Raw genomic sequence first — 10051 nt, forward strand, 5'->3', positions numbered from 1 at the left:
TTTTTTTTTTTTTTTTTTTTTTTTTTATTCACCTGGGTGCAGGTGGGCTGAGGCCGAAAAGGGTGTCAGCCTCATTTTCATTTTTTAAAGAGATGGAGTCTTGCTGTGTTGCCCAGGCTGGAGTGCAGTGGCCATTCACAGGTGCAATTATAGCACACTACAGCCTTGAACTTCTGGGTTCAAGCAAACCCAATCCTCCTACCTTAGCCTTTCAAGTAAGTGGGACTACAGGTGCATGCCACCACACCTGTTTTCTTTCTATTTTTTTTTTTTTTTAAGTGCAGTGGCACAATCTAGGCTCACTGCAACCTCTGCCTCCCCTGGGGTCCAAGCGATTCTCGTGTCTTAGCCTCCCAAGTAGCTGGAATTACAGGCATGTACCACCACATCCAGCTAATTTCATATTTTTAGTAGAGATGGGGTTTCACGATGTTGGTCAAGCAGGTCTCTAACTCCTGGCCTCAAGTGATTCATCCACTGGGCCTCCCAAAGTGCTGGGATTATGGGCGTGAGTGAGCCACAGTGCCCAGCCATCCATTTGCATTTTTAAAGGGTCACTCTGCTCTTTGGAAAGGAGGTTTGTGCCAGGCGTGGTGGCTCACGCCTGTAATCCCAGCACTTTGGGAAGCCAAGGTGGACAGATCATCTGAGGTCGGGAGTCCGAGACCAGCCTGACCAACATGGAAAAACCCCATCTCTACTAAAAATACAAAATTAGCTGGACGTGGTAGCACATGCCTGTAATCCCAGCTACTTGGGAGACTGAGGCAGGAGAATTGCTTGAACCTGGAGGTGGAGGTTGTGGTGAGCTGAGATCGAACCATTGCACTTCAGACTGGGCAACCAGACCAAAACTCAGTCTCAAAAAAAAAAAAAAAAAAGGACTTTTCAGATCTCATGAGACTTTAAAAAAAAAAAAAAGGAAAGGAGGTTTTAGGAGAATGGGGGTAAATAAAAGTAGAGAGACCAAAGAGAATGCTAATCCAGACTAGAGATGTTGGTGGCTTGCATTAAAGAGTAGCAGGTGAAATGATGAGAAAGGGTCAGGTTCTTAACCTATTTCAATAGTAGGACCAAGGGGAATTACTGTTGGATTGATTGTGGATCGTAAGTAAAGAATGGCTCAAGGTTTTGGCCTAAACAACTAGAAGGATGGAGATGGCTCTGATTTAAAAGGGAAAAAACAGAGAGAAGCAGATTTAAAAAGTGAAATCAAAAATGATCTAGAATATTAAGCTTCTACCTGCTAGACATCCAAGTGTCAAATTTGAATAGGGGTTGGCTATACGTCATACAAGTCAATTCAGGGGAAAAGTCGGAGCTAGAGATACATTTGGGAATCTGCAGCTTGTACCTAATATTTGAAGCCACAGAAATGAATGAAAGCATCCAGGAAGAAAATGCAGATAGACAAGAGAGGGAGTTCAGGGACTGAGGCTTGTTTCATTTCAATCTTTAGAGGATGTATAGATGAAAATCCAGCAAAGGAAGCAGAAAAAGAATAGCCAGAGAGGCAAGAGAACTGAGCCCAGCGAGATAACAAATACCTGAATGAGAGAAGTCCTTCAGGAAAGGAATTATCAACCACGTACAATGTTGCTGTTAGTTCCAATACAATGAGCATGCAACATTGACCACAGGATTTGTTGTTTGTTTGTTGAGACTGAGTCTTGCTCTGTCAACCAGGCTGGAGTGCAGTGGTGCAATCTCGGCTCACTGCAACTTACACCTCCCAGGTTCAAGCGAATCTCCTGCCTCAGCCTCTGGGGTAGCTGAAAGTGTACAGGCACACACCACTATGCCTGACTGATTTTTGTATTTTTAGTAAAGCTAGTAGCTATCACATTGGACAGCACACATACAGCACATTCTCATCATCATAGAAAGTTCTACTGGACAGAGCAATAGACAGTGAAGAATTAATAATACATCGGCTGGGCGTGGTGGCTCTTGCCTGTAATCCCAGCACTTTGGGAGGCCAAGGCGGGAGGATCACCTGAGGTCGGGAGTTTGAGACCAGCCTGACAAACATGGAGAAACCCCATCACTACTAAAAATACAAAATTGGCCATGCATGGTGGCGCATGCCTGTACTCCCAGCTGCTGGGGAGGCTGAGGCAGGAGAATCACTTGAACCCGGGAGGCAGAGGTTGTGGTGAGTTGAGATTGCACCATTGCACTCCAGTCTGGTCAACAAGAATGAAACTCTGTCTCAAAAAAAAAAAAAAAAAGAATTAATAATGCATAAGAGAAAGGGAACGAGCGAGAGAGAGAATAAATTGAGTAGGCAACAGAGGATGGAATTCAGTACAAAAATGAAGGGTTCGCTATAGTTAAGAATGCAGACAGTCCAGTCATTGTCATAGAAGAGAAGAAGAGGTACATGGGAACAGATACAGCAAGGCTGGTAAAAATAGTGAATGAATGAATGTTCTCTTTAATTGCTTGTAGCCCTGAAATCCTTAATCCCCAACCAATATTCCCTCTGTTCCTATATCAAGCTTCCTCTTGAAGTCTGGAGCAACTACTAATGAAATTTTTCTAGGCATTCATTTATTCACTATTTAATGAGCACCTACAATCTGCCAGGCAGTGGGTTAAATGCTAGAAAAAAATAGGATGGGCAAAAGTGGGAATGGTCCTTACAGTGGTGGAGCTTATATTCCAGAGGGTAAAGCAGATATTAATCAAATAATTACCCTAATGAATTATACACAGATAGAGGTTCCAAAGGAAAGACATGTTTCCATTAGAGTATACCTCACCTAGCGAGTCAGAAAGGCTTCTTAGGAAAGGGATCTTTAGGTTGAGGTCTGAAAGATGAATAGTTATTAACACATGCAAGGTGTATGCACACATATGTATGTGTTCGTGTGTGTGTGTATAAGAGAGAAAGTGTGGTTTGCTTGTCTTTTAGTTAATACTTCCCAAGCTCTTCTCAGATTTCTTGAGACATACTCGGAAGCTATGCATAGTAGAAGAGAAGCCCAGCCTCTTTTAGCTTATTCTGAACTATAAAATGGATTCAGATGTTGGTTAGAAACCAGAGATCCCTGCCGTAGTGAATGAAATAGCCCCTGAACAGAATCTTATTAGGAAGAACAGCTTAGAAACCAGACTTTGCAAAAGGACTTAAATGCTTGGTTTTCTTATGTGTAAAACCAGTGATATTTACACCTCCCAGGATTTTTTGGGAACGTGAGATAAAAATAAATGAGGTACTTACCTTGCCAGGCACACTGGAAGCTGTAAAAAATGATGTAGCTATTTTTATTGTTTTGTTGTTGCTGCTTTTCATATTCAAGTCTAAACCTGATGAATTTGGATTCTTCTCCAGTTTCTCCTTACGGCCTGATTTTTAAACAGTAATTAGTCCTACTGCATTACTGCATGTGATGCCCTTGGATATTTACTGATCTATTTTCTTCTATTTTAATTTTTTATTTATTTTATTATTATTATTTTTTTAGATGGAGTTTTGCTCTTGTCGCCCAAGCTGGAGTGCAATAGCGCAATCTCGGCTCACTGCAACCTCCACACAAACACCATTGTCCTGACTCAGCCTCCCGAGCAGTTGAGATTGCAGGCGTCAGCCACCATGCTTGGCTAATTTTGTATTTTCAATAGAGATGAGGTTTTGCCATGTTGGCCATGCCAGTCTCAAACTCCTGACCTCAGGTGACCCACCTTCCTCGGCCTCCCAAAGTGCTGGAATTACAGGTGTGAGCCACCATGCCCATCCTATTTTATTTTTAAATGTTGATTTATCTTAATTCAAACAAACCAGCTATTAGAAGACATTTTTGAGACACTCAAGGAAATTTGATTATGGATTGTATATTCTTAGTATTGTACAGTACTAAGAATTATTGCTAATTTTCTAAGGCATGATAATGGCTTTGTGGTTATGTAAGAAAAAATATTTTTAGAGATACATGTTGGCACTGGCATATGTAGAAGTAAATTAACATGATGCCTGGAATTGTCTTTAATATATCTCCCTGTAAAACAAAAGGCCAGGTGCGGTGGCTCACACCTGTAATCCCAGCACTACAGAAGGCCAAGGCAGAAGGATCACTTGAGCTCAGGAGTTTGAGACCAGCCTGGACAACATGGTGAAAATCTGTCTCTACAAAAAAAAAAAATACAAAAATTAGCCGGGCATGGTGGTGCACATCTGTATTCCCAGCTACTTAGGAGGCTGAAGCAGGAGGATTGTTTGAGTCCAGGAGGTTGAGGCAGCAGTAAGCCTTGTTCATGCCACTGCACCCCAGCCTGGGCAACAGAGTGAGACCCTGTTTCAAAAAAATAAAGTAACAAAAGTATAGAAAAAGGAAATGTGACAATATCTTTATAATCAGTGAAGCTGCGTGATGGCTATATGGGAGCTCATTTTACTATTCTATTTTTTTTTTTTTTTATGAGACGAAGTCTTGCTCTGTTGCCCAGGCTGGAGTGCAGTGGCGTGATCTCGGCTCACTGCAACCTCTGCCTCCCAGATTTAAGTGATTCACCTGCTTCAGCCTCCCAAGTAGCTGGGATTGCAGGCGCATGCCACCATGCCTGGCTAATTTTTGTATTTTTAGTAGAGATGAGATTTCACCATGTTGGCTAGGCTGGCCTTGAACTCCTGACCTCAAGTGATCCTCCCACCTTGGCCTCCCAAAGTGCTGGGATTACAGGTGTGAGCCACCGCACCTGGCCTGTTCTCTCTATTTTGTGTATGTTTAAATATGTTCACAAAGAAAAAGAATTTAAATGCTGGTTATATTTTGATTTCACTTCTCACTAATACAGCATGACTTGGAGTTTGAAAAACACTGTATTCAAATAGTCAATATAAATGCAAAGTAGACCAAAGCACCAGCTAGACAAATGTACCAGACTGTACCCTCAGAGATGGAGACCTGTTCATGGGGCATGATGAATTGACTTCTCCAACCAATACTAGCTCAAGTATCAAAACGTGCAGTTGGTACTAAACCATTTTACATAAAATATTAAATGTCCAAGATTATAGCTATTACAATCTATGAAAAGGATTTGCATTTAAGACCAAGGTTTAAAAAGGAAGTAACATTTAACTTTGAAATTCTGAGCACAGGCCAGGCGCGGTGGCTCACGCCTGTAATCCCAGCACTCTGGGAGGCCGAAGTGGGCGGATCACCTGAGGTCAGAAGTTCGAGACCAGTCTGATCAACATGGTAAAACCCTGTCTCTACAAAAAATAAATAAATAAAAATATATATTTAAAAAAAAAAATTCTGAGCATAAAGTATAGCACTCAACACCCGTAATCGGAAGCTTACAAGGCAGTGGGCATTACTCTTGTTTCTCTTAGATCAATTAATTTCTTTCTTGCCTCCTGATAATTTTTTATGAATCACAAATAATCAGAAAATAAAACCAATTCTTCATAACTGTTTGTCAGCCTTTTTGGAATCTATTCCAGTTTTGACACAAGCACATTCAAAACAGTGAGAGCAAAGAAGCAAGTGATTACTTTAACAGCCTGTTTTGCTCAAAAGACTTAACATATTTTAAGCAGCAGATTTAATGTTTAGCTGTGATTGTGTTTTCTCTTAAGGCAACTTGTCTGATGAATCAAGGGCTTCTCCCATCTGTGACTACATTTTTCATATCCAAATGTATTCATGTATGTAATTCCCAATTATTCAAAAATTATTCTGCTCAGACCTTTGTTTGCACACAGCCCCAAGATTCTCATTACAAGTGGAGGTCCAATTTGCCATTGTTACTCCCTTCAGCAGCATTTCTGTCAAACAATGATTCTTTCAGAAGCTTACAAACCAGCAAGACAGATGCAGGGTCATTTACTGTAAGAAGGTAACCAACGCTGGCAACAAGGAGTTGTTGCTGATATTTTCCCAGTATTACCATGTGTGAAGGCTGAAAAGTTTATGTGTTTCCCACAGGGCAGATAGTGTCTGGATAAATCAATATAGAGTAGTAGTCAAACATAATTGTCAGTTCAATGTACTATACAACAGAGTCCCTTTAAGACAGAAAATGGATATAATTCTTATATTGCTGAAAATAAACTTTAGGACTTCTTTATTGAACAGTCATTGTTAATGCTTAAAATGTGACATGAATTTTTTTTTTTTTTTTTGAAACAGTCTTGCTTTTGTCACCCAGGCTGGAGTGCAATAGCGTAATCTTGACTCACTGCAACCTCTGGCTCCTGGGTTCAAGCAATTCTCCTGTTTCAGCCTCCCAAGTAGTTGGGACTACAGGTGCCCGCCACTACGCCTGGCCAATTTTGTATTTTTAGTAGAGATAGGGGTTTCACGATATTGGTCAGGCTGGTCTCAAACTCCTGACCTCAGATGATCCGCCCACCTTGGCCTCCCAAAGTGCTGGGATTACAGGTGTAATCTGTAATTACACCACACCCGGCCAACATAGATCTCTTAAATTTCCTGGTTAATGGATGGTTCCTGTATGTCTTGTTTGGTTTTTAATGAACTAGAAAATGTATTTAATTTTCTTTGAGCAATAGATAACGTAGATTTTCTGTTTTCACTTGTGTCTCTGTAAGGGTTGAAAAATAATTTATATTGAATATAATATAATAATTTATGCAACTTGCCTTCTGATAATTTCAGTTTAATTGGGAGAGGAAGGACTCATAGAGTTTACTTGGGCTAGTAAAGTATGGATTTTCCGGGCTGTCACAGTGGCTCACGCCTGTAATCCCAGCACATTGGGAGGCCAAGGCGGGCGAATCACCTGAGGTCAGGAGTTCGAGACAGCCTGGCCAACATGGAGAAACCCCATCTCTACTAAAAATACAAAAATTAGCCTGGCATGGTGGCAGGCACCTATAATCCCAGCTACTCAGGAGGCTGAGGCACGGGAATCACCTGAACCTGGGAGGCGGAGGTTACAGTGAGCCAAGATCGCGCAATTGCACTCCAGCCTGGGCAACAAGAGTGAAACTGTGTCAAAAAAAACCATATTTTCCATTTCATTAAGTTGCAAAACACTGATATGGCTCTTGTTCTTGGCTTTCCATCTTGCTTTTCTTTCTCATTCTAATAGATCCTACCTCTGAGCCCAGAAATGGACACATGACCAGGCCTGACTAATATATCACCCTGGTCACAGTGATGATTCTGTAACAATCCTAGAGATGAGACCCAATCTACCCTAAACAAAGTTTTTCCCTTTAAGTAAAGGAGCTAGTAGGGAGCGTGTTTTGGTTTTTTGTGTCATGGAGCTTGAAGGAAGCGAAGACCTGCCTGCAGACAGTCTCTTCACCATGTGAAGAGAGCCCGTTTTCTGTTTCCTGTTTTGTTTTGTCTTTTGAGAAAGAGTCTCACTCTGTTGCCCAGACTGAGTGTAGTGGTACAGTCATGGCTCACTGCAGCTTCAGTCTCCCAGGTTCAAGTGATCCTCCTACCTCAGCCTCCCAAGTACGTATTTTTTTTTTTTAGACTAAGTTTCACTCTTGTTGCCCAGGCTGAAGTGTAATGGTGTAATCCTGGCTCACTGCAACCTCTGCCTCAGCCTCTAGAGAAGCTAGAATTACAGGCATGTGCCACCATGCCTGGCTAATTTTTGCATTTTTAGTAGAGACAGGGTTTCATCATGTTGGCCAGGCTGGTCTCAAACTCCTGACCTCAGGTGATCCACCCACTTCGGCCTCCCAACGTGCAGGGATTACAGGCATGAGCCACTGCACCCAGCCTGTTTTTTGTTTTTTGTTTTGTTTTGTTTTGTTTTGTAAAAATGAGGTCTTGCCATGCTGCCCAGGCTGGTCTTGAATTCCTGGGATCAAGTGATATGCCCATGTTGGCCTCCCACAGTGCTAGGATTACAGGTGTGACTCTTCACACCCAGCCAAGAGCCCATTTTCAATGAAAGATTAAAAGGTCAACATACAGAAGGATGTATGAAAGAGAGAGAGAGAACATTCTGATGACCTACTTTGTTCCCCTAGGTATAGCAGGACCTGAATTCCATTCATAGATTCCCAGTGAAATGAGTTAATAATTTTCTGTTGATTCATTTACCTAATTTGAGTGGGGTTTGTTATTTGCATCTGAAAGAGCCCTGACTAGTGTAAAAACTGGTAGGAAGAAATAGAATGGGACAATGTACTTACTAAAGCTAGAGTTTCAGGAAACTTTTTAGAGAAAGATATCAGAATAGTAGTTTGTTTATTTGTTTTTGGCCTTCACTAGCATTCTGGAAGAAAGGAACAAACTTCACTCCACGCTAAATCATATGAAAGCAGGAGAGGGGCAACAGCTTTGTTGAGCAGTTCTCTCCAATTGCCCACAATCTCAGACCACTGACAGTCAGATAAGCTAGGCCTTGGAGAATTACCAAGGCTGAATTCTGTGCATGAGTTTGCATTTAGTGTGAATAAAATCAAGGAAGTGGAAATCACAAGAGGAGATTGCTGGGTTCCAAGGGAGGCGGGGTCAGAAAAATAGAGGGAAGCCTTAAGATTCAGGTTGCTCCAGGCCGGGCGCGGTGGTTCAAGCCTGTAATCCCAGCACTTTGGGAGGCCGAGGCGGGTGGATCACGAGGTCAAGAGATCGAGACCATCCTGGTCAACATGGTGAAACCCCGTCTCTCTAAAAATACAAAAAATTAGCTGGGCATGGTGGCGTGTGCCTGTAATCCCAGCTACTCAGGAGGCTGAGGCAGGAGAATTGCCTGAACCCAGGAGGCGGAGGTTGCGGTGATCCGAGATCGTGCCATTGCACTCCAGCCTGGGTAACATGAGTGAAACTCCATCTAAAAAAAAAAAAAAAAAGATTCAGGTTGCTCCCAAACCCTCATTTTCTATACCCCTTACCTGATAAAAGCAACAATTTCCCCATTTGTAAAGCACCATCCTCTAAGGTTCATCCTGGAATCAAGTGACAGGTCCATTATTATGTTACCAGTTCATAGGTTGGGTTCCCAGGGGAACAGATTCTGAGATTCAGATTTGAGCCCAGGAGGTCTATTGGAGAGTGCTCCAGGGAATACTATTTGAGGAATGAGGAAAGCCAGATTGGGCAGAGGGAGAGATCAAATTACGATTCAGTTGCAACTGAGGCCTCCCTCAGAGCCTACAGAGAACTTTGGATCTCTGAAGACCCTTCAAAGTTATTTTGCCTTCAGCCAAGGCAACTGGGCCTTTATACCCCATCACTGAACAGTCATTGGCTGTAGACTGTCTTCAGGGAAGACGCATGGCCTTGATTCAAGTGAGGGCAAGGAAGTTCCCAAAGAAACCCAGGTTGAGAGCCGTTAGCTGCCAACACTTCCAGCAGCTAAGGAAGAGTACTTGAGTCCTAAAGAAGGAAACCCAGGTGGTGAACCATATCATCTGCTATACCACTCTATTGTGTCATGCCATTTAGAGGAAAAGGTTGTATTAAAGTTGTTAAGATACAACCAAGAGACAGAAATTACAAGAACAGAGTTCAGATACAGGGGCTATGACTTGATAAGATTTTGGCGTCAGTTACTACCTAATGTAAACTGTAGGAATTAGTCAGTTGACTAGCATTTTATGGGAAATGTATTAGCAGAAAAACTATGACCCTTGTAAATAGGGACTAGTAGTTGGCTCAAAACCTTAAGCAATCTCTTATGCAATCCCTAGGCCCTCTTAACACACCAGTGAGAATTCAATATTAATTTCAGATATGGCCATGTTGGTAATGGACATGAAAATCATTCCATTAGGTAGAATTGTTACAGTCAGATTGCAGACCAAGAAAAATCACCTCCACTGCCAGGGAAGGAAGTCTTTTTAAGTTCTGCCCAACAGGAAATGGTATTTGCTCTGCACTGTCTGTGACTATTGTTGGTTATTTCTCCCTTTTCCCATTCTTTTTTTTTTTTTTTTTTTTTTTTTTGAGACAGAGTCTCACTCTGTCACCCAGGCTGGAGTGCAGTGGTGCCATCTCTGCTCACTGTAACCTCTGCCTCCTGGGTTCAAGCAATTCTCCTGCCTCAGTCTTCTGAGTAGCTGGGATTACAGGTGCCCACCACCATGCCCAGCTAATTTTTGTATTTTTAG

This window comes from Sapajus apella, unplaced genomic scaffold, assembly GCF_009761245.1.
Source record: "Sapajus apella isolate SASKATOON/1434 unplaced genomic scaffold, GSC_monkey_1.0 scaffold44, whole genome shotgun sequence".
Lineage (NCBI taxonomy): Eukaryota > Metazoa > Chordata > Mammalia > Primates > Cebidae > Sapajus > Sapajus apella.